This window comes from Lynx canadensis, chromosome F1, assembly GCF_007474595.2.
Source record: "Lynx canadensis isolate LIC74 chromosome F1, mLynCan4.pri.v2, whole genome shotgun sequence".
In the NCBI taxonomy this organism is placed as follows: Eukaryota; Metazoa; Chordata; class Mammalia; order Carnivora; family Felidae; genus Lynx; species Lynx canadensis.
The window spans coordinates 29,560,301-29,587,024 of NC_044319.2; the positions used below are offsets into that span (position 1 = coordinate 29,560,301).

General features: G+C 44.0%; 1 pseudogene; it reads left to right on the top strand.

Moving 5' to 3' along the window:
* Positions 1-8,325: 8,325 nt before the first annotated feature.
* On the top strand, positions 8,326-26,474 carry LOC115504830 (annotated as a pseudogene).
* Positions 26,475-26,724: the final 250 nt, after the last annotated feature.

Here is a 26,724-nt window from a genome sequence, read left to right on the forward strand (position 1 = left end):
CCTTGAATCCCACTACGTGGATAGATACACCATCTGACACTGCCCCGCAGTGAATAAAGGGAAAGAGGAAACCAGCATTTCTTTCTGAGTTGAAAGCATATGGTGCTATCAAGGTGGGGAGGCGGGGAGAAGGAGGCCGGGGAAGATTCAAAAGTATGTTGGTTATACCTATAAGGGCAAGTAGCATAAGAGAGAAGAAAATGTTTTCTCACTCCTTGGGCAGTATCTAAACAGCCCTCAGTCCAGAAAAGGAGAATGCCTGTCTAAGTGAGGACCAGCTCTAAATTGACTGGGCACTTCTTAGTTCAAGGGTAGCTGCTTATCCAGGTGACAATTTTCAAGTGAATGTTTCTTTATCATAAGATTTGATGGCGAATTTAATTGGCCCCTGGGGCCAGAGGGTAGAGAAACAGTACAGCCCTGTGAAGAATCGTTGCAGGAGATCTAAATAAAATTCAGAAAAACTCACACCTCAGTCCCTTCTGAGATGGCCACCGGAAGGTAAGAGTAAATTGGCAATCCTTAAAATAAGACCCTGATAGACTCACCTGGCTTCTTACACCATTCTTTTACTCAGATGCTTCCTGCATTTTTCATGGGGGAAGCATTATCAGTTTTTGCTTCTTTAGGGAACCTTTCTGAGGCAGTCTGGAAGAGGTAGGTTCTGCAGGAGGGCGGGGTGGGGGAGGACTCTCTGGCTGCCCCAGGCCCCACCCAGCCACCCTACAGGCTAAGAGTGGTACCTCCCAGCACACTGGAAACCCATTCATGGAGCCTGGATGTGTCGTGCCACACCCATGAGGGAGTGCTGCGCTCCTCTACACAGGTGCACATTGTGGGAGGCTCTGTGAAAGGAGAGTGACCCTGCTTATACCTCTGGACGTCTGATGGCAAGCTCGTCCCCACGTCTCCAGTTTCGGGGCTGCCTCCAAAGCTCCCAAGAAACTCATCACTGGAGTCTTCTAACTTCAGGGAAATTCAGTTACATACGGATTTCTTTGGGACTTGCCTGAGTAATTCCATGTGGTCATTATTGGGCATTACTGGGAATCAGTGAACATTACCGGGTATCATTGGATAATCTTTGTGATTGTCATGTGAATAGGTCAGGCCCACCCACACTTTAAGGCCATCTCTGGCCCTGAACAGAGGAAGGGCTGATCCGCTTCTGAAGATGGATGGCACAAAATAGAGCTGCCCAGAACCAGGCTTCGGTTCTGTCCTCTTGGGGTCCACCTGTTTTATGTTTGCTCGGATCTCTGATGTTTGCTCCCCGACTCTTTCAGATGGAAGTCTCTAGGGCATAGACTCTCAGCCAGAGATTTTTGTGTATGTGGTTTACTGGGAAGTAGTCTCAGAAACGACAGCCTGTAAAGGACCAAAGGAAGCAAGATTGGGCGGGGGGGGGAGTGGAAATGTGATACAGTTATAACAGAGGCTTGGCCAACTTCGCAGTGAGCTCTAGGACGGGTATGGCCTTGCAGAGTTGTTCTGAATTGAAGCAAGTGTGCCAGGCATTTTGTACTTCTGAGCTAGAGGGGTTCAGCAGAAGCCAGTTGCCATGGCAACTCTTGGCAATAGAGGGGGGCTGCTGGGGAAGGGATGTGTTTTCAGGGAGGTGGCTCCCTTCAGGTGAGGGAAATTCTCAGGAAGTCAGCTGTGAATTCTCAGGAGTCAACTCATGATTGCTGGGGGAATAAGTGTGTCGGTTCTTTGAGACAGACGGGGAGAGAGAGTGCGTGCACACGTGTGCATGTGTGTGTGTGTGTGTGTGTGTGTGCATGTGGCTGAGTGGCACACCCTGGCAAACACAGTAACCACCCCTGAGTGACTCAGATACATTTCATTTGTCTAGTAAATTTGCCCCATCTGGGAATAGCTCCTCCAGGATTATGGATGGCCTCTTTGAGAAAATTTACAAGATTAAGGTTAATGGGACCAACTAGTTTCCACTATTATAGCTGCTCTTCAGGCCACAACTGACACTCATCATCTTCGTCCTCTGCTCCCGATTTCATACTCTCTCTTAACATGGACACCTCTGCCCTCAGTTGGCACTAAGTCTGGGTAGCTTGCCTGATGGAATGACCAGATTCTCATGCCTGAGGGGTACGAGGTCCCTGTCACCATGTCCTCCTCAGACCATGACTTGCTGGCCTTGTCCATTTGCCATCACAGTCAGGCAAGAGCGTACAAAAACGTGCTCCAGTGGATCAACTGTATGCCAGGCATATTTCTTTCTCCCCCCATTATAAGAGTCCTACCTCCTCCTCATGATCAAGGTCAATTATCCCTACCAGTATAGTGACTCCTTTTCTTGCCTGCTTGTCTCTAGGTACAAGGATCCTGAAATGACCAGGTGGTACCTATAGCCTTAAGCCTTAGGGATATTTTTGCTGTGTCCTTAATAAAACATCGCCCCTCTGGGAACTAGGACCTCTAGACCCATAGAGCCTAAAGTTATCGGGATGGAAAACTTGGATTTCTCAAGTGGGCCACCAGGAGTGATGGTAAGCAGAGCCATTCCTACTTCCACTTCCTGGTCCCCAGTCCAATGAACTCTCCCTATCAGGGCACAGCACCATATAACAGTTGTTGATTTAAGATGTAGATCTCATCCTGGAGGATGGTGTTCCATTCTTGCAGGTATCATCTTCAAGCAAACAACTTCCACTATGCCCTCAAAAAACCATTTCATTGCTTTATCAGGTCTACAGATTCTGTGTGTTGTGATATTTCATAGGACCACTGGATCCTTTGGTTTTATGCCCACTGCCACACCTCCTTTTCCATAAAATGGGTCCCTTAGAAGTGACATGAGGTGAAACATTAAGCGGGTAGTAAGTGACATAATAAGTGACATATGAAGTGGATGTTAGTAGACTAAACATCCATAGTTAAGTTGGCCAAAGCCTTGCTTGCAAGCAATCTGTATGTTGGTTTCAGTCCAGAATTGCTACCCCATCCAGGGTGAAAGGAATCTATTTTGATCAATTTGCCACCAGGTGGCTGCTTGGTCTTCTTGAAGGATGATGCCATGTAAGGGGCTCAAAACTGGTCTTTATCAATGTTGAGTTGGACATTTGGCATTGACAAATAAGTTGCCTCTGGTGAGCGGGAGCCCATAGTTTAGGATCTCTTCATGCCTCCAATTCCTGTCACAATGGCTGTCCCATTCATCACACCAGAATTAGAGTGACTAGTGATAGAGGTTGGCTGACATCAATTGGCCTAGTTGTTACATTTAGTTGATTATTTAGTTGGCTGTTTATTCCATCATGGTTACTCTCTGATGGACATTAACATACTATAAAAAGATTTTCATATTTCATGCCCACCTCTATAGATTCATAACATGTGTCTTTCTCAGATTTTGTCCCCAATCTTCTAAGCCTCTTCATTCTAGATCCCTGTCTCGCCAAGCCATTCACCACCACTCATGAGTCTTGGTATAGTCTAACTTCAGCTGACTCTTTTTTTCCGTGTACAGTTTATGATCACATATACCACCTAAAGCTTTGCATATTAGAAGGATTTCCTCCTTCTTGCTGAAGGCCACTGGTTAATGGAGGTGTAGTTCATCAGGAGTGCATTTTCAGCTTGCACTTACATTTTGAGCCATCCGTATATCAAGTTTGGCCTTTTCTCACCTCCCTCAGGTGCTCATAAGGTGCCTGCCACATGGTCATAGATGCGAACCAATGGCAAAAGCATCAGTGGTGGCTGACACAGGTTTCTGAGCCCCTGACTTTGCCATTTGTACCTTCTGACTGTGCTTATATCTGATCCTGGATGTCCTATTCCATCTTACGATTGAAAGCTTTTGTGCCTGACCAGCCTTTCATGACTTGGTGGGTCTGATAAAGATCATCATGACAGGTAGTTCTGGCTAGTAGACCATGGCCACTCTGTGTCCTATGGTCAATGTTCCATCTCTACGAGGGTCCGGCAGCATTGCGAGGAACTCTTTTTTAAATGTTTCGTTCTTTGCTATAGATGGCATACCCTCACTTCAGAAACTTAGGGTTCTACATTCTGATTCTTCTACTAGCGTTTGCTGTATACTCTGCACGCCATCTTTTTGGATCATCAGGTCCAACAGGCTGTATCGAATACGTGGCAGGCTGCCTGTACCGCAGTCTGAACCTGCTGCACAGTCCTTTCTTTCTGCGCCCCACTCAAAGCTGTGTGAATTATGCTATGGATTTCTAATTTCTACATCAGCAAGTTTCAGCCACTCTGCTTGCCAAGTTTTGCTACATTTTAGATAACCCACCTCCCCTAAATTATTACTGATAAGCACCCCTATTCTCTCATCGGCTGGCCTCCTGCCATCTAACATGACTCTCTCCCCTTACTTCAAGGCCTTCGCTCGTTGTGTTTCACTTGTCAGATTTACCCTTCCTTTAGCTTCGTCTAATCTCTCACCTTTCTACATAAAACCCTATCTTCCCTCTGAAGACAACTTTGACTTTTTCCAGCACGTCATTCCTCTCCTGTCTGCAATCCTATGGTACCTAGAGGCATGCCAATGCCAGTTGTCACTAACATACCTATTGTTGAATAACGCTTGCCCTGTGCTTCATGTCCATTACCTGTTTTTACCCTAAAACTAAAATCTCCTTAAGGAATGCATCCAAATCTTCCTACAGTTTTCGTAGGCACGCGGCTAGTTCTTGGTAAATACTGCCTGATGGAGCTATTCCCTCCTTATCCCTCAGCCTAAACCAGGGGGGCTCGTAGTATGACCCAATGTATGCCCTGAGGGCTGAGGATATCCTAGAGTCACACTTGTCTTCTCTATACCCAATCCAGAAAGATTCTATGCATTGATAAACTTGTCAACAATCATGCAAGCTCATGAATTGTTAGTTGTCCCCTCAAATTGCTTCAGTTTGGAAATTTTGCCTTCTTGCTTGGCACAATGGTCTGATCCTGCTGCCAGTGTGCTTCACTAAGGAAGATTGTCAGATCCTGCCTGGTTCTTAGCCTCTTTTGCCTCATGTCAAGTGTCATAGACACCACTTACTAGGCACATCCCTCTCCCAAACTCCAGAACAAACCTGAAGTTTGAAAGATTTAAGAAGCTACAGCTGTCCATTGTGTTTCAAATCCCCTAGACCTTGGGCTAGAAAGCTGAATAGTTGACCTTGTCCTTATTTCTGAGACAGGTTCCACATTTGCCCTGGAGCCAAGAGCCGGATCGTCTTGTGTCCCCTGTCTGAGAAATGCAACCAATACTCCAGAATCTGTTTTATCGAGGGTTTACATCACCTTGCACACTTCCCTGATTCTGTCTGCTCCTCTGGGCCTCCTGGTGTTGACCGCAACAGAATTTACCAGTAAAGCTTCCCTTTTTAAGTCATATGAAGTCTCTTGACATTAATCTTTTGCCTAAGTTTCAGCTAAGTCCTCAGTCTACCTGTTGGATTCAACTTCTTTCACGCCTATTGTAGAATATTTCTGGCCTTTGCCTACTGAAGAGAGAGGACAAGCAGGGAGAGGAGAAACCTGTGGCTGAACCCTGGGAGAGCAGCATAATGAATAGGCAGTGTGACAGGCAGTGTGACAAACCAGGAGCGGTTCAGACAGGGTCTAAACTCAAGCCAGGTGGCATGACAGGTGTCATAGTACAGGTGGAGGCAGAAGATAACCTAAAACGACATTGATGATGTTATGGAGGTGTGGAGAGTGCTAGTATAGGGTCAACTCCCAGCTCAGAGGAAAAACGGAAGCATGAACTCAGTTACACAGTCAAGGCTAGTATTGTAGAGAGTGCCTTAGTGAGCACTTAGATTCCCGGGATTCTTGTCAAGACTTCAGATACCTGATTCCCACTGTCTGAGAGGCTGAGATGCTGGAATAGTTTCTTCTGCAGTAAGGCAGTTCAGACAGACTTTGGAAAGAAACAACCCTAAACTCTCCATGGTTAAAATAACAAAGGTTGATTTCCTGCTTACCCTACCATTAAGAGGTGGTGGCGTAGGGTCAGGAGTAACTCTGTTTCACATAGACATCACTCAAGATCCCAGGCTGATGAGATGCCATCATTCCTGGTACTGACGTCTCATCTGGAGGCTCAGATTTGCCTCTGGGTTTGTTGCTGCCAAGTCTAGAGAGTTGTGTATAAACTATTAAATGTTTTGGACTCTTCTGATCACATTTCATTGGCCTGAATGACTCACAAAGGCAACTTCAAAGGGTAAGGCTCGGGGCGCCTGGGTGGCGCAGTCGGTTAAGCGTCCGACTTCAGCCAGGTCACGATCTCACGGTCCGTGAGTTCGAGCCCCGCGTCGGGCTCTGGGCTGATGGCTCAGAGCCTGGAGCCTGTTTCCGATTCTGTGTCTCCCTCTCTCTCTGCCCCTCCCCCGTTCATGCTCTGTCTCTCTCTGTCCCAAAAATAAATAAACGTGGAAAAAAAAAAAATTAAAAAAAAAAAAAAAGGGTAAGGCTCTGTAATCTTCTTATACCTGGAAGGAGAGGAGAATGGGTTGTTGGAACACTACTGATGCCTACCAAATGGAGTCAGAATCAACTCATAAGCTGGACTTTGCTTGTGTCTGTGTGCTTGGTGGGAGCTTAGGGGACACTTCATTGTTGTCTCATCCTGGGAAGAGTAGAATAGAGGAAAAGGACAGGTTAGCTGTTAAGAATTCTCCATAGAGAAAAATGTATTCTGAACTATAGCCATAGTTTGTAGTCTGGAACCAATTCACCTTTGGTTGGGCCTCTACTTCTGGGCATATGTCTTCTCATTCACCGCTCTTAATATAAAGCCAAACCCAGCCATCAAAATTGGCTATTATTTTCCATTGGAGACGTTTCTACGATGAACTTCCATGCTCTGTCTCCACTTGTTGTCATTATGTAAATCAAGTCACATTGAGCTAGTTGGCCCTGCCTAGGATTGTGACCCATGGCTATAGAAAAGTCCCATAACTGGTCTGGGAACTGAGCTATCTTCTTTGATTTTATTAACACCATTCCTTGACTGACTCACTCACTCATTATATCCTGGGAACTTATTGAAATAACTTCAGCTTTCGGAAAAAAAAAAAAAAGGAGTACAACTAATGAGATGTAATTCAACTTATCTTTTTTTTAAAGAGATCTTTAAAAGCGTATCTATACACAGACTTGTGCAGACAGAGACACATATCCAAACTTGCTACCTTTCAGAACAAGGGAGTTGTACTTCACAGTTTAAGAACCACTCTGAAGAACCTCTATGCTGTCATAGAGTAGCAAGAGTCATTTCAATTGTAAAACCCATTGTGGAAATATCTCTGCCGTAGATCCCTCAGCGGACACTCAAAAGAAGTGTTCTGTTCATAGGCAGAGATTCGAGTGTCAGGACTGACAGTGTGGAAGGGTTTCAAAGAAGAGGCTAGGGGGTGGGGGGGGGGGTCACAACTGCAGAAGATTCGAGTTGGCTCAGACCTGAGAGTCTCTCTGAGAAGCACTCTCCAGCACACTCCAGCAGGATCCATCCCAGGGCGATGCTCCCAAAGCCGTCATCACCTTCCAGACTGGAAGCCACACCGCTAGCAATCCTTGCTGGACACTGCCATGCAAGGAGGGAAGATTCTTAGAGATTGCTTGTGGATGTTCATGCTGTGTTTATTTGATTTGAGAAGCATTCTCTTCTTAACCAGCAGTTGTGGGCTTTTCTTAGCTCCAGGTGAAGGGGTGACTTCCGTCTTTGATTCAGTGCTCCTAATTGGGCTGTCCGTTAGCGGAGGTGGTGAGAAAACAATGCTAATGAGGTCAGGGGTTCAGTGCCCACGTGGGTCAGTTAGCTTTCCTTTGTTCTTTGGCCAAAAGTCTGTGCAGGCAATACCTCGTTTCCTTGAGCTTCACTTCATCGCACCTCACAGGTAGCATGGGTGTTTGCTTTTGTTTTTGCTTTCACAAGTTGAAGGTTCAAGACTTCAGGGGAGGAAGTCACTGCAGATGTGGTGGAGAGAACAAGGGAAGTGGGATTGGAAGCAGAGCCTGTGAGCGAACTGCTGCCGTCTCAGGATAAAACCGGAACCGGCGAGGAGCTGTTTTCTCACGGATGAGCAAAGAAAGCAATTTCCCGAGTTGGAATCCTCTCCTGGTGAAGACGCGGTGAAGATTGTTGAAATGACAGCAAAGGATTTAGACTATCATATGAACTCAGTTGATAAAGCAGCGGCAGGGCTTGAGAGGACTGACTCTAGTTTTGAAAGGAATTCTGTGGGTAAAACGCTATCGAACAGCATCACATGCTGCGGAGAGATCGGTCGTGAAAGAAAAGAGTCAATGGATGCAGCCAATGTCGTTGTTGTCTTATTTTAAGACATGGCCATAGCCGTGCTGACCTTCAGCAACCACCGCTCTGATCAGCCGGCAGCCGTCAACATTGAGGCAAGACCCCCCGCCAGCAAAAAGATTAGGATTTGCAGAAGGCTCAGATTATGGTTACCTTTTATTAGCAATGAGTATTCTTTAAATTTTTAGTTTATTTTTGAGAGAGAGAGAGAGAGAGAGAGAGAGAGAGAGAGACAGAGCGCATGCCATCAACGGAGGGGCAGAGAGAGAGGGGAGATAGAGGATCTGAAGCTGATAGCAGAGAGCCCAGTGTGGGGCTTGAACTCACAAACCATGAGATTTTGACCTGAGCCAAAGTCAGATGCTCAACCGACTGAGCCACCCAGGCACCTCAGCAACAAAGTATTTTTTAATTAAGGTGTATACATTTTTAAAGACACAATGCTATTGCGTACCTACTCGACTACAGTATAGTGTCAACATAACTTTTATATGCACTGGGAAACCAGAAAAGTCATTTGACTCGCTTTACTGTGATACTCCCTTTACTGAGGTGGTCTGGAACCAAACCCACAATATCTCCCAGGTGTGCCTGTAGTCTCTGTGTCCAGCTACTATGATGACAATAGAGATTGGGAGAGAGGAGGGGAATGTGGATCACTCTCTAATCTTAGACTCCCTGCAGTGAAGAACAACTCCAAGTTCATGTCCTTTGGCAGCAAAGTCACCTTCAGAGTTGGAGGACTGCCCGTTAAGAAGCAGTAAGGAGAATAAAAGGTAGAGTTCCGCGGGGGTGTTAAGGAGCCTGCAGCTACAGGATCCATGCTTCCAGCTAGAGCATCAGCTCGGTCATTTATGTCAATGAGATAACAGCAGAAGGAGAGGTCATTATTATTTACAGCCAATTTTTAATTTCTTATTAGCCAAAGTATCAAAACCTTCTCAACATTTGTGTACGGAATTAAAGTGGATTGCTTTGAATATCGTGTCTTTTTGTTTTCTGTCACTGGCTATTGGAGACTCAAATGAACGATGACACGTTCGTAGATAGCTGGAAAGAGAAGCCCTGACCTCAGCCTTAGATCTGGCTTTGCAATCTCAATGCATGGTTCCCAATGCTGTGCACAGCTTTCTCAGAATTCCTCTATCTTCTGTAATGCTTTGTAGCAACATAAATCAGAGTAGGCAGTAACCAAGCATGGCGGAAAAACTATGGGCTTCTATGTTATCTTATGACTCCTTAGCTGTATGTGTGTGTGTGTGTGTGTGTGTGTGTGTGTGTATGTGCGCGCGCGTGTGCACATGCATCTTTGGGAAAGCTAACTGATTGCTTTGAGCCTCAGTTTGCTTGCTTGTAAAATGGGCATATTAATGCTTACCTCATAGGGCTGTTGGAAGAATCGTATAATAGTCCGATGTGGTACTTGGCATGTTGTAAGTATTTTCCTTGATGACTTGAGGTCTTATTATCAACATGCATGTATTTATTTTAGTTGTTTGGCAAATTTCCCCCAGTTTATTGCAAACCCAAATGTGTAGAGCATCCATTGCTAATCCTCATTAGCAAATGCTGCTGATTGCCGTCCTGTATCCCTCAGCCCACCTGGATTCACCAGCAGCTAAGATAGACAGTCGACCTCTTCCCTCCTCAGGGACCTGGGTCTTTCTTCTTCTTTGCCTGAGGGCCTTCAAAGCCTCTTGCAAAATCTAGAAGTCTAACAGTTTGTGCTCCCAGAGGCAACCTTAATCTCAACCGAATGAAAGATGCCTGTAGTTGGAGTGTTTCTGAGACACATTCCATATGGTTTCCCAGAAGATTCTCAGCAGGACTGACCTGAAGTTGTCCACAGTGGAAACCCACTCATTAGTGCAGTCGTCGTCTTCTTCTTCTTCTTCTTCTTCTTCTTCTTTTATTCTTATTCCTGTATTCATGCTGATGGAGGCGGCGGATGTCTCTGAGGATCGGTCTGGTAGTATGACGGCGGAGGGCGGAGTGTTGCGTGGTGAGGAGGGCTTCTTGGCGTAGCTACTTGTCTTCTTCTGTTTCTTTATTCGCTCTGTCTCTTTTTTTCTTCTTCTTCTATTCTTCTTCTTCTTCTTCTTCTTCTTCTTCTTCTTCTTCTTCTTTCTTCTTCTTCTTCTTCTTCTTCTTCTTCTTCTTCTTCTTCTTCTTTCTTCTTCTTCTTCTTCTTCTTTTTCTTCTTCTTCTTCTTCTCTCCTTTTTCTTTCTCACCTTCCCCATTTCTTCACTTGTGATTCCTGGATTCACTTTGCAAATAAATTCCTAGCTCCCAGTTTCTTATCTCAGGGTTTTCTCTTTTCAGAGAACCCACACTAGAACACGTACCTCATAGGGTTTTTACTGTTAGTGTTTTAATTTATATGCGGTGTGCTTTGTTTGGGGGGTGGGTGCAGTTCTAGGAGTTTTAACAATGTGTATGTCCATGTAAATACCACCATAATTAGGATCCAGAACACTTTCCTTACCCTAAAAATTCCCTCCCACTGCCTTTATGAAGTGAAACCATCCCTCACCCCAACCCATGGCAACAATCCCTTAGAGTTTTCTTTTCTCAGAATGTCATGCCGTGTGTCCCCTTTTACAACTGGCTTCTTTCCTCGGCATAAGGCCTTTGGGATTCATCTGTGGTGCATGAGTCTCATTAGGTCATTCCTTTTCGTAGCCGAGTAGTATTCCCTTTTATGGATGTAAGACAGCTTATCAGCTCATTGTTGAAGGACATTGGGATTGTTCCCAGTTTTCTAAGATTATGAATAATGCTGCTATAAATATTCACGTGGGCTTTTATGTCTCTAGGGTGAATACCCAGGAGTGGATTTGCTAAGTCTCATGGTAAATGTACGTTTCATTTTGTAAGAAACTGCAGAATTTTTCCAGAGTGGGTGTACAATCTTGCATTCCCACCAGCAAACTGTCGCTCTATAATTCTGCAAGCACTTGGTATAGTCCTTATTTTTTATTATTTTAGCCATTCCAATGGAGATACAGTGGCATTTCTTTGTGTTTTTAATTTGCATTTCCCTAATGGCTATTGATGTTGAGCATTATTTTTTGTGTGTGCTTATTTTGCCATAATATTTGTTCTTTGGTGAAGCAACTGTTTAAATATTCTGCTTACTTTTTGGGTGATTAACTTTCTTACTGTTGCGTTTTGAGAGTTCTTTATGTATTCTGGATACAAGTTCTTTATCACATATGTGATATTTTCTCCCAGTCTGCACCTTGTCTTTTCATTATCTCAGTCATAGGGTTGTTATAAGGACTAATGAGTTTATACATGAAGTTCTTTGAAGATGAAATAAACATGCTACCTACATGTCAATTTGGGCATGTAATATGGAGAAGTTTTGACTTGGCATTCAGACACACCTGGGTTTGAATCCGGGCTCAGTCACCCAGTAACTGCTTCGCCATGAACTGTCTTGTGAGTCTCCTCATCTGTCAACGGTAGATAACAATAGTACTTTACCATGTAGTAGGGTTGCTCTGAGGACTGAATGAAATAATATATGTCAAGGGCTTAGCCCCAGGCCAGGATACTATGAATGTCCAATAGTTGTGAAGTTTCTATTCATAGCACAGTATTCTTTTTCATCTCTTAGCCTTCGCATAAGCTCTTTTCCTAGCTAAGATGACCCCTATTAAGGGGGCTTGGCTTGACGTGCCCAGTTTGGGCCAGGCACCCCTTCCTGGTGCTCCCACCACCCTTGAACCACCTTCCCTCACTGTGTTTTAAGCACAGTGAGATGTGATCCACTCGAGGGGCCAGGCTAATGCCTTTATCGTTGAAAAGAATTCTAGGTCGTGTTCGATGAATGACTGAATAAATAAGTGAACAAATTTATCTCATGCTTTGTCTGGGAGTTCCCATTAGCCACCCCTCTGAACATTGCCAAGTTCAGTCCCTTTAAGACGGCCCTGAACCCCCCCATGCGGATGTCGATGACTTCCACCAGGGTGCTGCTTGCACTCAGCCAGATACCGAGTCTTTGACTAGTTGGATGCCGAATGGAGAAACTTGAATGCTCTGCATCTATTTACTTTTACCACATGCCATAAAAATTAAAAATACATTGTACCACAAGCGCAGTATTTAGTGTTTCACTTTAATTACATTCAAGTGTGTTGCTAAATAGTCTTGAGAAAACCTTAATGACCAGCTGTTCTACCCTTTTCCCATATGTCAGAAATGGTTTCTGAAATCACATTCTGGGACAGTAAGGTTGTATAATTAGACAGTGTATAGTTAACACTTCTAGATTTTCCCCTTAAACTGTGGACCCTTTATGCTAACATATTGCACGATTCTGCTGGTTTGGCGCAATACAATTAAGTGACGTGCCAGGCAGCAGCCGAGCTATGCAAACTCCATCAGACTTGTTATCACTGCACCATTATTTCCTCATATCTCTTTCATCGTCAGGATGGCATGCTTTTGTGTGTGTGTGTGTGCTATGCAATATTCAGCATGTTTGGCTGACAAATAAACTTAGTGAAGAGGGCTGTAAATTTTTAATATTCCTTTCATAATGCCATTTATCTTACTAGAATTAGATGTAAGAGTGGCTTTTGCATCCTTTCGAACAAAGAGCTATCACTCAAATGCATAGCAACCATTTAAGGAAACAAGACGAAACTAAAATTCCCCAAGGTCGTAATAGAAGCCAATATTTTACTCTGCTTCCGGTGGGGAAACTGGGGATTCTTTCTACCCCCAGACTGGATTTGGGAGCTAGAAGAAGTTGAATTTAGACGATTGGTTATTGTGAACATAAGTCATTACTCACTTGCAGTTGCTTGACTCTGAGCTTAATGAGTTGTTTTGAAACCATAGTAATATTTTATTTGATTAAATTCAGCTAATTCTTTGATTTTTTTTTTTTTTTTTGAGTTTAGACAGGAGACTGAAATAGAAATACGAAATAAGGTAATGGAAACATTCTATCAACTAATAATATTCTTTGGCTCTCCTTCTTCTTCTCCCCTCAAGAAAATGTACTTGACATTGTCCTAAATCACAAATCAAAAGGTAACTCTGATTTCTGATTGGGAATTGCCCAGATAAATACATTAAGGCCAAGTCACAGCTGAAGCTTTCTTCGGTCCTAAAGCATCACATTCATTTTTTAAAAAAGGCTGAGAGACATCTTTGGTGTTCGAAGACCGATTTCCAACATTTTTTTCTTCTAAGCCTGAATTTCCAATGACTTATTTAGATGTAGGCACTGACAGCTGTAATCATGTTTTAAATCTTGCTTTGTATCCTTAGTTATAATGTTGTTCAATTAATATTCAGAATAATGGAAGTGATGTGCCGTTTTGAAAAAGACTTGAATACAGTCCAATGCTTTGGGAAACTGACTCTCGAGAGGATTAATCAGCATTTAAAACTTGCATTAATAAAAATCTGATCTTCCCCCATGCGGCACGCATAATACTTTCCTTTTTTAAACATTTAGTTTAATAATATGGCAGCCTTTGTCATGAGTTTTAAAGGGATTTTAAAATTGAGCTCCTTCAGATCAATTCTGCCTTGACCCTTGTACATAATTGGACACTTGCAATTTAAAAATATAAGGATGCTCTTTTGCATGGTACCCTAAGCTATATTTCCATTATTGAACATAAGGGCAATAGTGCACTACAACTTTGTACTTAACATTTCCTTTTTTCCCCCCTCTCTTTATATCCAGAGAGTTTTCAATCTTTCTTCAAAGCTCAATTATCTAAACCCAGTCCTCGAGAGGAAAAGAGCAAAAAAACTACCTTTAAATAATGAAAAATGAGCATTAGCAGTAAGACCGGTTGCTGGAAATGGCATGATGTCAAACAATATTGATAATTTGTGGTCTCGTTTTATTTGTTTTTAAATAAACGTAAGTAACACTGAGTTACTGACATGGAAACAAGAATTTGGATTCTAAATTCAAAATAAAATGACACGATGGAGAATGGACTGAGACACAGTGGACTGGAGGCTCTGTTTGGCTTCTAGCTAAATGGGGACGAAATCAATTTTAGAAACAGGGAAGAAAGATGATTGTGAAAGCAGAATAGAAAAAAAAATGCTGTTTTATCCTAGTCGGGTAATTGGTTGCTTTATGACCAGAAATAAAGTCAAGAGAGCACACGCTTCTGCTGGTTCTTGCTCTTAGACCAGCAGCTTGCTCTCTGGCCCGGGGCCAGCTGCCTTTCCTCCGCCGAGACCCTGTCTGACGCTGCTGACCATCGGGACAGAGCAAGGTCTCCTTCACGGTGCCAAAGGTGGCCTGGAAGGATTTTATTCTTCCCCTTGCATGGTTTTAGAAAAAATCTCTTAGCTTCTATGATGAAGCAGTAGATACCGCGGAGCAAATTCTTACCACTGCTGGGCCTTATTAGGATTTTATAGCAGGCACAGCAAATGGTCAATAAATGCTTATTGAAAGAGTCTCTTTAAAAGCCCTCATTAAGTGCCTGCCCACCTGCGGTGGCCCAACTAGCTTCCTGCTCAGGAGACTTAGGCTCACCTGGCCACCTTTCCAACAGAGGGGGCGCTGTTTTCCCTTGTAGCGCCAGGACTGCTCTGAGATGGGGGGCGGGTCATGCAAAGAAGGCAACTGAGGCCTTCGGAAAGGCCAGGGTCACTGCCCCCTGAAGGAGCAGGAGGAACGGTGGGGAAGTGCATGGGATGTTGGGACAGATAGTAAGAGAATGAAAGCATTTATTTAAGATACGACTGGACAGTGAAGTGTTTTCACCATATATATGCCTAAGGGCACGTTACATTAACGAAGATGTTAAAGACACGAGGGTCAAAAACCAGTGACGCTTGATGGAGGCATTGGTGGCCCGTGCACTTTTATCCACAGGACCAAGGACATTTGTGGAGGTGACTGAGAGCTGGTTTGAATGGAGAGAGAGGACCGCCGCTTCTGTCTTCCTTTTTCTTTTTTTTTTATTTAAAACAATTTTTTTAATCTTTATTTATTTTTGAGAGAGAGACAGTGTGAGCAGGGGAGGAGCAAAGAGAGAGGGAGACTCAGAATCTGAAGCAGGCTTCAGGCCCCAGCCGTCAGCACAGAGCCTGACACGGGGCTCGAGCCCACGAACCATGAGGTCGTGACCTGAGTCGAAGTCGGACACTCAACCGACTGAGCCACCCAGGCGCCCCCTGTCTTTCTAATAGGAAAGTCTCTTTCTCAGACTATTGAAAGGATTTTTGTTTGCTGCTCTGTTTGTTTTTATTGCTCTGCAACATTTTTTCTGCCACGTGTGGCTGTCAGGGAGGTGGGTGACAAATTTGGGCCCTGGGCCCAAGTGGGTACCCTGCCCTCTTCTAGAGGGAATGGGGCAATGAACGCCTGCTTCCTGAATACACTTTTTTCCCCCGGATCCTGGCATTTGGGGAATTTGTTTAGCTTCTGGGGGGGGGGGGGAGGTGCGGGGGGGGGGGGTGGGGGAGATCTTACCACCCTGTTTTGTGGTCAGATTAGGAACATTTTGACAGGCTCAAGGCTCCCTCTGCTCTTGGCCCAGGATAATCTTTCTAAAATTCAGATGAGATTAGGTCAGTTCCTTGATTTCAAATGTTAACGGCTTCCCTTAGCTTATTAAAGGAAATCTCAAAGCTTTAGCATTACCAACAAAGCCTTCCCTATTTGACCCCAGAACTCCCGTCAGGCTGTGTCTTTTCTTTTTCCTCCACTATCCCCAGACACCTGGCACTCGGGTCTGAGTAGCCTAGACATCTCTCCTTAAACAGAAATGCTTTTCCTGACTCAGTGCCCTTGCTCAAATAACACCCTCTTTTTTGTGTTTGGTCTGCCTGGAGAGCTCCTACTCATCCTTAGGTGCCCAGATCGAATGCTGCCTCCTCTCTGTGGCTCTTCCTGGATTCCCCTGGTGCTCTCTCCTGCTTCTGCCTCCTTCACCATATTCCCACTCAAGGAGAATTAGTCCTCCTAGATCTGTGTTCCCTCGACTACAGCATTTATCATTTGTGCTATAGGGACTTTTTGTTGTTTTTCCCACAAAACTGTGTATTATGCAAGAGTTGGAATGCTAGCTCCAAAGTTGTTATTTCATAAATATTTGTTGAAGTGAATTTGCCCTTCAATAAGCACTAAGTGTATTTCAAAATGTTAGAACTAAAAGAACATAGTTTATAGTTAAAAGTTTGTTTCCCTTAAGTCCATCAAGTATAATAGTATATAAATTAAGAGCTTAGACCTACCTTAGAATTTAAAAGCTGTCTTCCGAGAGATATATATTTCTTTTCTACACCAGACCCTAAGATGCAGTGATACATCTAATAATCACAGAAATATCTTTTTTTTTCTGATTTCAGAAAAACTTAGAATGCAAGTCGATTAATTTCTTGGTTTAGACTCTATATCTAGTAGAATCCCCTACCTCCAATAAGATTGGCACTTGAATATGGATCCCTGAAAAGCATTTGATCAGATTCAATGTAAGCATTTGTCGCTTGCAACGCAGTGGGAGATGGGACTCAAGGAAGTTTTCTGCCCGGTGATGCGGCTGGGAAAAGCGGTGTTCCTTCAGGTCACATCTGCGGTGGAGTCAGTCGGTCACACAACCTCCAAAGTCACAGTATTTTCTAGGCAAGCCAATCTCAAGCCTAATTGCCTATGGGGAATCATCTAGAAGAGGACGTGGAAAACTACAGCCCACAAGCTAAATCCAGCACGCTGCCTGTTTTTGTAACAATAAAGTTCTTTTAGAACACAGCCACACCCTCTTATTCTCCTGTTGCCTATGGCTGTTTTCATGCTACAATGGTGGGGTGAATAGTTGCAACAAAAATTGTACAACCCACAAAACTGAAAATATTTACCATGTGGCTTAAAAAAAAATTTTTTTTTAACGTTTTATTTTATTACTGAGAGACAGAGAGAGACCGTGAGCATGGGAGGGGCAGAGAGAGAGGGAGACACAGAATCTGAAGCAGGCTCCAGGCTCCCAGCTGTCAGTACAGAGCCCGACGTGGGGCTTGAACCCACAAACCGTGAGATCATGACCTGAGCCAAAGTCGGAAGCTTAACCGACTGAGCCACCCAAGCGCCCCTATTATGTGGCTCTTTACAAAAACAAACCATTTGCTGACCCTTGGTCCATAAGTTTCATGTTGGTTTTGTTTTTTAAATAATATAGATGTCTGAGCCCTGACTTACATGGATTGGTAAGTGAAGGGATACATCCTGGTCATTAGTGTCTTTAGGAAGCTCCATCCACATGTGAGTCTGATTACAGACCCTTCATTTTTATTTTTCAAGAAGTTATCCATAAATCGTGCTAAGCAAATTCTCACAGCACGAGGAATCTCTCTCTAAGGCAAGCACCAGATTTTACTTATCTTTGCATCTGTAATACCCAACACAACTCCCACCATAATTTGATGCGATTAATGCTCTTGCTAAGTGAATGGGTGAAGGGTAAGGTGAGCAGTCTTAGATCACAGATGCAACTGGAACTCCCTGAAAATCACAATCAATTGCAGGTACCCTCTCAGGCCCTGGACATGTGCCCAGTTCCTTTCTAGTGAGATCTCTTTCTTTCTTCCAACTCCAAACTAACCTAGAAAGACACAAATGCTACTGATTCTCTGAGGATCTGATACCTAAAAAAAATTTCCAAGAGGGTCAAATGATGCGTGCTTTGGTCTGCATAAACATGGTCATCTTCTCATTGCTTGGGACATTCAGGGGGGAAAAAAATCAACTCATCATGAGAAATGGTACAGATGGTATATTTGGCATCAGCAGCCTGCATAGATCAGAGATGCATTTATTTACATGACTTTGTTTGCATTGCGACCATTTATCTGGGCCCTTGCTCACATTTAACCTTTTGGAGGGTCAGGAAGGAGTGAGCCACTTTGCCCTTGGGATTGGACAGAGCAAACCCCTTATACAGATGATGTTTGCATTTCCTCCTACCTGCAAAACACTCATTTCTTACAGCATCAGAAAACATTTGGTTATGTTATCTCGTGGGTCCAGGAGGAGGGTGGAGGGTGCCAAATTTAAGAGCCATTGCCAAAGGCCATGGTTCACATTATGTACACAGCACGCCAGTAGAACTGGCTCTAACTAGTTGTAGATTCAAGCTCTGGCCTCAGAGGCAAAGGATCCCTGTTAGTCATTTCCAACTGGGATCATGCCCTTTGCCTTTGGTTATGAGATAGCTTTGTGTCTGTGCACCAACCATGGCCTGCAGGCACAGCTGATTGACCACTGTGACTGACCTCTTCCGGGCTGGGACGGTGAGCCCCCAAAGTAGTGCCAAAATGGCCTCAGACCCCCGGGGTGACTTGGAGAATGCTCCCAAATGGCATGGAGCCTTAGAAAGGGCCTGGAAAACTTGGTTTGGTTCTAGACCTGGGAATGCCACGTGCTGGGCCTAGTCACTGGAGCTCTCATCTGCAAAATGGGGACAAGTTACTGTCTCTGAGCTTTGTTTTCCTCATCCTTCAACAGGGGTGGTCAAAGCTGTTCGTGACAGCCCAGCTAATCTGCAGAAAACAGTGGGCACGGAAACTAGAGCCAAGTAAACGCTCGATGAAAGTTTTGGTTTTTTGTATTACTATTATCGTGGCCATTATTATTGACATGGGCGGCTTGCTCAATGCTCATTGTGGTCGTGAGAATGGAGTAGCTGCTGTTGATGTGCTCTGTGAACATGCAGGACTTGGCAGATGTGAGAAACAGAGATGTCAGAGGGAAGGAAGGCTGAGTGCTTCTAAAGCCTACCTGTCAAAGCACATTTCGCCGTGGCTTCTGGGCCAAGAGTCCCGAATATTTTTTTTTAAGTTTTTATTTCACTTCCAGTTAGTTAACGTACAGGGTTCTGTTAGTTTCAGGAGCACAATTTAGTGATTCGACACTTCCGTACATCACCCAGTGCTCATCACGACAAGTGTCCTCCTTAGTCCCCTTCCCCTATTTCACCCATCTCCCCACCTACCTCCCTTCTGGTCACCGTCAATTTGATTTCTATGGTTAAGAGTCTGTTTCTTGGTTTGGCTGTCTGTCTGTCTCTCTTTTTCGCTTTGCTCCTTCGTTTTGTTCCTCAAATTCCACATGTGAGTGAAATCACATGCTATGTGTCTTTCTCTGGCTGACTTATTTCGCTTAGCACAATATTCTCTTGAGTTCCATCCATGTCTTTGCAAGTGGCCCAATATTTTTGAAATAAGAAACTACTGTTTATTTTTCTAAACTCTTGAGAGACCAGTGGGCCATCCATGGGTAAGCGGTTGTTCTGGGGTCCTGTGTATCAGCAAGGAGGCAGCTGATGTGCTGGTGGGAATGTTCCCGAGCAGAACCGGAGTGGGGCCCACGGCTGCAAGGGCTGCACTTGCTGCTGTGTGTGAGGCAGTCACAGAGGGACACGAGAGGTGCTGTGGCAGAGAAGGCAAGCACGTGGGCCATCCACCTGGAAGAGCATTGGGACAGAGAAGCAATTCCCTGGTGTTTTAAAAATGTGTTACTTCACTTTGCCCATGAACCCAGGGGTCCCACTCAGCAGGCCTCTTGTTGCTTCCCTCCTGTGCCTAGACCCATACAAAAGGGGCCGTGCTTTGAGGAAGCTGAGTAGAGTGATCTCTCTCTTGGTTGAAACACGAAAAGACAGAAGAAATCAAGGCTGCCCTTGAAGATGATGGGAAGATGTGGATTAGAGTCCGTTATTTTGTATAAGCACATTGCAATGGTGCTTCATGAGGAAAAGATCATTGCCCAGTGTGGTCTACCAGTTTTTCATGAGAAGTCTTCAGTGCAACTGGAAGAAATCCCAGATGCTCAGAATGACAGCCACTGGTCGTGACCGTGGTGTCTCAGAAGCTCTGGCACCACAAGCCTCATGGTTGGGATGCCCCCAGGTGCCCCACAAGGCCTTGTTCGCACCGCTCGGAAACACCTGGGTCAAGCAATTTAGGAAGTCAGGTCAGTCAACAACAACTAGCTTGTTCCCACACATCTTACCTGCCGGGTGAAGTTCCAGGCAGATAATAGGTATTCAGTAACAACTTAAGATTAACAATTTATTGGGGCACGTGGGTGGCTCAGTCGGTTAAGCATCCGACTTTGGCTCAGGTCGTGATCTCGCGGTCCGTGAGTTCAAGCCCCGCGTCGGGCTCTGTGCTGACCGCTCAGAACTTGGAGCCTGCTTCTGATTCTGTGTCTCCCTCTCTCTCTGACTCTATCCCCGTTCATGCTCTGTCTCTCTCTGTCTCAAAAATAAACATTAAAAAAAAAGATTAACAACTTATGATTAGCAGTAACATTATTAGTTATTATTAGTTATCAGTTATGTTTTATTAGTTGTTATTAGTAGTAGCAACTTATTATTAGGAATAATATATACTCTTGGTCAAAGCTTACTAGATTCCAGCCACTTTCATAACTACTTTAACATGCGTTGCTTAATATGATCCTCACAAGGGCCTGATGCGATAGTTAGCATCATCACCATCTTTAGAGGTGAACACATGTCGCCTCTGAGAACTTAACCTGGTCAAGGGCATACAGTTAAGTCGTAGAGCTGGGATTCCACCCAGGCCAACAGACTCTGAGCCCAGTAAACCATACGCCGGCCCCATAGACTTGATTTAGAAGTGATGTGCAGCTTTCAAAAGAAACAAAATGTTGAAATTAGGGAGGTGTCTGCTTAAGGTGTTTCTTTAACTGACTGCATTGTAATTTTTGACTCAACAGATTTTTTAGGGATACAAGTTTGGTAATAACTTAGTAAAAATTATGCAAAACAAGTATTACAGCACGTAGAGCAAGTGCTCAATGATTGGTGTGACGGCATGGAAGGAAGGAAGGACGGAGGGGAGGAAGGAGGGAAGGAGAGAGGGAAGGAGGGAAGGGAGGGAAGGAGGGAGAGGAAGGAGGGAGTGAAGGAAGGAAGGAATGAGGGAAGGAGGAAGGAGGGAAGGAGGGAAGGGAGGGAAGGAGGGAGGGGAAGGAGGGAGTGAAGGAAGGAGGGAAGGAAGGAAGGAGGGGGAGAGAGAAAGGAAGGAAGAAGGAAAGATAGACTAATTTGATGGTAAAAATAGAAATTGTGTGGGTCATTATAAGTTCTCATATTTTCTTTCTTTCCACTTTCTGCTTCTTTATAATGCGCTCTCCTCAGAGAAGTGGCTAAGAGGGACCCAGCACCGAGCATAGCTTTATGTCCTCCAATGTCGGGGTGGGGTGGCGCAGAATTACAGCAAAGAGGGAATGACGCCCCCGTTCACCCTGTGTGCAACTCTACCCACGGGACTGAAGGGAAAGCTCAAATCGGCAGTTCCCTTAAGCCTGGGAGAAGGAGCGAATGACAGCCAGGCTCTCTCATCATCCAGTTACATCTTGGGTGTGTGTGTCGGGGGGGGGGGGGGGTGTTCGGATTTTCTCAGCTCTCCGCTGCCCTCTGCCCTGGCAGTCAGGGCGCCTGGAGAAGATGGGGAGTTTGCAGTCCTCCAGGGGCACCGCCTGTATCCACACCAGCCACCACCACTCTGCAGTAGCAATGGATGTGGAAGACCACACCGACGTAGAGAACTCCTAAACCCGAGCCGATTCCAGCAGCACCTGCAGGGCAGACCACAGAGGGAGGCGAGGCGGCCACTGTGCCAGAGGAAGCTGGTGGTGGATGCATCACACAGAGCCGAGAGGCCAAGGAGAGGTGATTTGGGGGGCAGCGGGGTGGGGGTGGGGGTTAGCCTGCTCTTGGATAGCACTTTGCAGAGGGACTGGATGGTCTCTGAGACAAGGGTTGCAAGAGAGATGAAAGGAGAGATTTCAGCCTGAGAGAAGGAATCATGGCGCACAGGTCCCTGGAAAGAGAGAAAAGGGAAGGCACCCAAGGACAGAGGATTGTCTCATGAAGCCGTGTTTAGCTGTTCTAGTGGAGAGGGAGGTGGGCGTTGTGGGCAGAAGGAGCACATCTTGTCTATTTCAAAGTGCCCAGGCAGGGTCCAATTCCAGGGTTGCAGAGTTAGACTCAATGTAGCAAAAGAACTCTCCTAAAGTGCTCTGAAACACAGGGGAAAGGAGCATCAACCTCCCAAGCAGGCAGAAGGGGTAGTGGTGGGTGAGGCAACTTGCTAAGTCTTTTTCACAGTTAATTGCTGCCCCTGGGTAATTGACTTAAAGAGATGGAGAGCTGCTGCGCCTTTTGTCCATGTTGACTTTGTAGTACAGTTTTTTTTTCCCCCCCAGGTGCTGTGGACCGAATTTTGTCCTGAAAGTCATGTTAAATCCTCATCCCCAATGTGACTGTATTTAGAGTAAGGAAGTAATTAAGGTTAAAAATGGTCACAAGGGTGGCACCCCGCTCTCATAGGGTTAGTGTCCTAATGAGAAGAGGTATCAGAAAGCTCTTTCTCCTTCTCCATCATGTGAAAACACAGCAGAAAGGCTGCTGTCTGTAAGCCAGAGAGAGGTCTTAGCAGAAACAGCATTAGCTGGGACCTTGATCTTGGGCTGCCCAGAACTATAAGAAAGTAGATTCCTGTGTGTAAGCATGGTCTGTGATATTTTGAGCCTGAGCAGACTAAGAAAGGAGAAAATGAAATGCTTTAAATTATCTGCAAGCCCAATCTCTTGTAAGGTGTGCTCAGAGAAGATTGTAAAGTGAAAGGCTGTTCGTGAAACTTTGGCTTTCTTTACAGGGCTGAGGAGTTATCCCCAAACGGTCCAATTGAGCCCCAAGGTTTGCATATCTGGGAGGCCAACATTTATTTGGAAAACTCTGGATGCATTTTGGAAATGAAAAGGGCTGTATGGAAAGCAGCACTATTAAAGCAGAGAGTAAATAAAAGAGGAGGGAAGCAATCCCCCCCCCCCCCCCCCCCCGCGCCGCCAAAAAAAAATGCTACAGAGAGAAATGCTTAGGCCAACTTTACTACTGAGTATTTCCTTTAAAAAAAATTCATGTCTCTTTAAACCAACTCCAAATGGGACCATATAAACCCAAACACTAGAGCCAGGGGAATTTTCCAGTGAGGGAGAACATTTTGATAACATTAGCAATTTAGTTTTCTCATAAGGAAATAAAAAGGAAATTAATCCAATGATTTGTTACGAATAGTTACAAAAATGTACAGTTTCAGAGATTAGTGGGGAATATGGTTAGTGCTGGAGGCAGCAATTCTCTGTTCTGCTAGAGGAGATGAATTCTAGTATTTTACTTGTGTGTCAGGTGCATGAGAGGAACAAGTGGCCCCAGGGTCCCGTCCCCTTGTCCTGGAAAAGGTGCAGACGTATAGGGAATATATCTCCAGCTTTCTCGTCCTATTGAATTTCTCTTTTTTTTTCCCCTTAATATTTGCTTGAAATTTTTCCGTCTTTATTGAGATATAATTAACACATAATATTGTGTTCGTTTAAGGTGTACAGTGCAATGATTTGATGCATTTATATATTGCAGTATGATTACAACAGTAAGGTTAGTTAACGCATCCATGACCTCACATGGTTACTTCTGTGTGTGTGTGTGTGTGTGTGTGTGCGTGCACAAGTGCGTGTGTTAAGAACTTTTAGGATCTACTCTCTTAGCAACTTTCAGTTATATAGTACAATATTGTTAACTGTTGTCACCATGCTGTACATTAGATCCCAGATATTATTCATCTCAAAGCTAAAGGTTTGTGCCCTTGGACCACATTCACCCATTCCCCCAAGCCCCACCCTGTCCTTAGCAACTGTCAATCTACTGTTTCTGTGAGTTCAGTTTTGTTTTTTTTTTTTTTTGGATTCTGCATATAAGTGAGGTCATACAGTACTTGTCTTTCTCTGACTTATTTCACTTAGCATAATGCCCTCAAGGTTCATCCATATTGTTGCAAGTGACAAGATTTCCTTCTTTTCCATGGCTGAATAATAGTCCATTACATGAATGGAATATATATAGATATCTCACATTTTCTTTACCCATTCACATGTTGATAGATACATCAGTTGTTTTGATGGCTTGACCTTAGCTATGCTTTATTTATTTATTTATTTATTTGTTTGTTTATTTATTTATTTTTTAAGTAGGCTCCACTCCTACTGTGGAGCCCAACATGGGGCTTGACCTCAAGACCTTGAGATGAAGACCTGAGCTGAGATCAAGAGTCAGACCCTTAACCGACTGAACTCCTCAGGCACCCCATTGACCTTGGCTATCATAAATAATGCTAAAATGAACACAGGGCACAGATATCTCTTCAAGATAATGATTTAATTTACTTCTCATAGATACCCAAAAGCAGAATTGATGAATCGTATGGTAGTTTATTTCAGTTTTTCTTTTGAGGAAACTCTGTACTGTTTTCCATAATGGCTGTACCAATTTATATTTCCACCAACAGTGTACGTGTTTCCTTTCCTTTATATCCCGGCCAGCACTTGTTATTTGTTGTCTTTTTGATAACACCCATCCTAACACATGTGAGGTGGTGGTTCCTTGTGGTTTTGGTTTGCATTTTCCCGGTGATTCGTGATGTGATGGATGTGATAGACCTTTCCATGGACCTGTTGGCCATTTGTGTATCTTCCTTGGGAAAATATCTATCCAGGCCTTTTGTGCATATTTAATTGGCTTATTTGGGTTTTGTTTATTTGTTTGATTTTACTATTGAGTTTGACTTCCTTATATATTTTGGACATTAATCCCTTACCAGATATATGGTTTGCATATATTTTCTCCCATTCCATAGATTGCCTTTTCATTTTCTTGATTATTTCTTTTGCGGTGTCAAAGCTTTTTGGTTGGATGTAGTACCACTTATTTTTGCTTTTGTTGCCTGTGTTTTTGAAGTCAACCCCCCAAAATAGTTGCTAAGGCCAATGTCAAAGAGCATACTCTCCTATATTTTCTTCTGGAAATTTTACAAGTTTCAGGCCTTGCATTTCAATCTTAATCCATTTCGAGTTACTTTTTGTAAATAGTGCAAGATAAGGGTCTAGTTCATTCTTTTCCATGTGAATATCTAGTTTTACTGACACCATTTATTGAAGAGACTGTCTTTTCTCCATTGAGTGGTATTGGCTCTGTTGTCCAATACTAGTTGATCATTTATGCATGGGTTTATTTCGGAGTTCTCAATTCTGTTCCAGGGGCCTCTGTATCTGTTTTTATGCCTACTGTCTTGATTACTCTAGCTTTGTAATATCATTTGGAGTCAGGAAGTGTGATATATTCAGCTTAGTTCTTTCTCAAGATTGCTTTGGTTATTTAGGGTTTTTCATGGTTCCATGTGAATTTTGTGACTTGTTTTTCTATGTCTGTAAAGGGTGCCATTCAAATCTTGACAGGGGTTGCATGGAATCTGTCAATCACTGTGACTAGTATGAGCATTTTAACTGTTCCTTCTTCTAATCCATGAACACAATATCTTTCCACTTAGTTGTGTTTTCTTTAGTTTCTTTCATCAATGTTTTATAATTTGAAAGTACACAGATTTTCCACTTCCTTGGTTAAATTTATCCCTGAGAATTTTATTCTTTTTGATGCCATTCTAAATGCTGGGGTGAGGAGATACCCATTTCATTTTCAAATAGTTCCTTGTACGTATATAGAAATGCAACTGATTTTTGCATGCCGATTGATTTTTGTTGATTAGAAAAGGAATTGAGAGCTACTGAAAGGCAGATAAGAGATATCCAAAGAGAAAAAGGAAGAGTGAAACCATCTGTGAAAGATACTGCCAAGAAGGGCCAGAATATCTGTGTGGTTCTGACTAATGAGATGATAGGTCAAGGAAGGCTATGAACAAGCTTTACGCAAAGCTCTCATGAACTCTGTGCTCATGGAAATGAAGAATGAGCTGGTGGTTTGAAAGTGGCTGGTTCCCTAAAAAAGAGCACAGAATTGATAAAGACCATGTAGAATCTTGTGACGATTTCACCAGTCCGGGGTACCATACAGGAATTGTCCAAAGAGATTATGAAGGCCAGGATCATGGAAGAGGTGTTAGAGGACGCTTTTGAGAGCCTGGATGATCTGGAAACAGTGGAAGAAGCAACAGAAGTGGAGTTGATAAAATTTTGTTTGAAGCAGAGCCTTTGGCAAAGCACCTAGAAATGTGACTGATATACTTCCGGAGACCAAACCTCCAGGACGAATAGCCACCTCAGAAGATAAGGAATAGGAAGAAGCCTTAGAGCCATTGCAGCCCTAGCTGGTCACGCTCCACAGTGTGGGGCTGCCTTGCGGGGCCATCGCTCTCTTCATGGTTCACATACCCTCCTCTGAAACAGCCATCTTTTTATGTGTCTCTTGCATGACACCTCTGTGACGAGGCATTGCATTCTGGAGGAGGTCCTTTGCTAATATCTCTTCATTCTCTGCAGAGCTTTTAGGATCTTTGCAGGATTGTTCTTATGAGAGGTGGTGTAAGGAAAAGCGTCAGCTTTGAGACTGTAAACAGA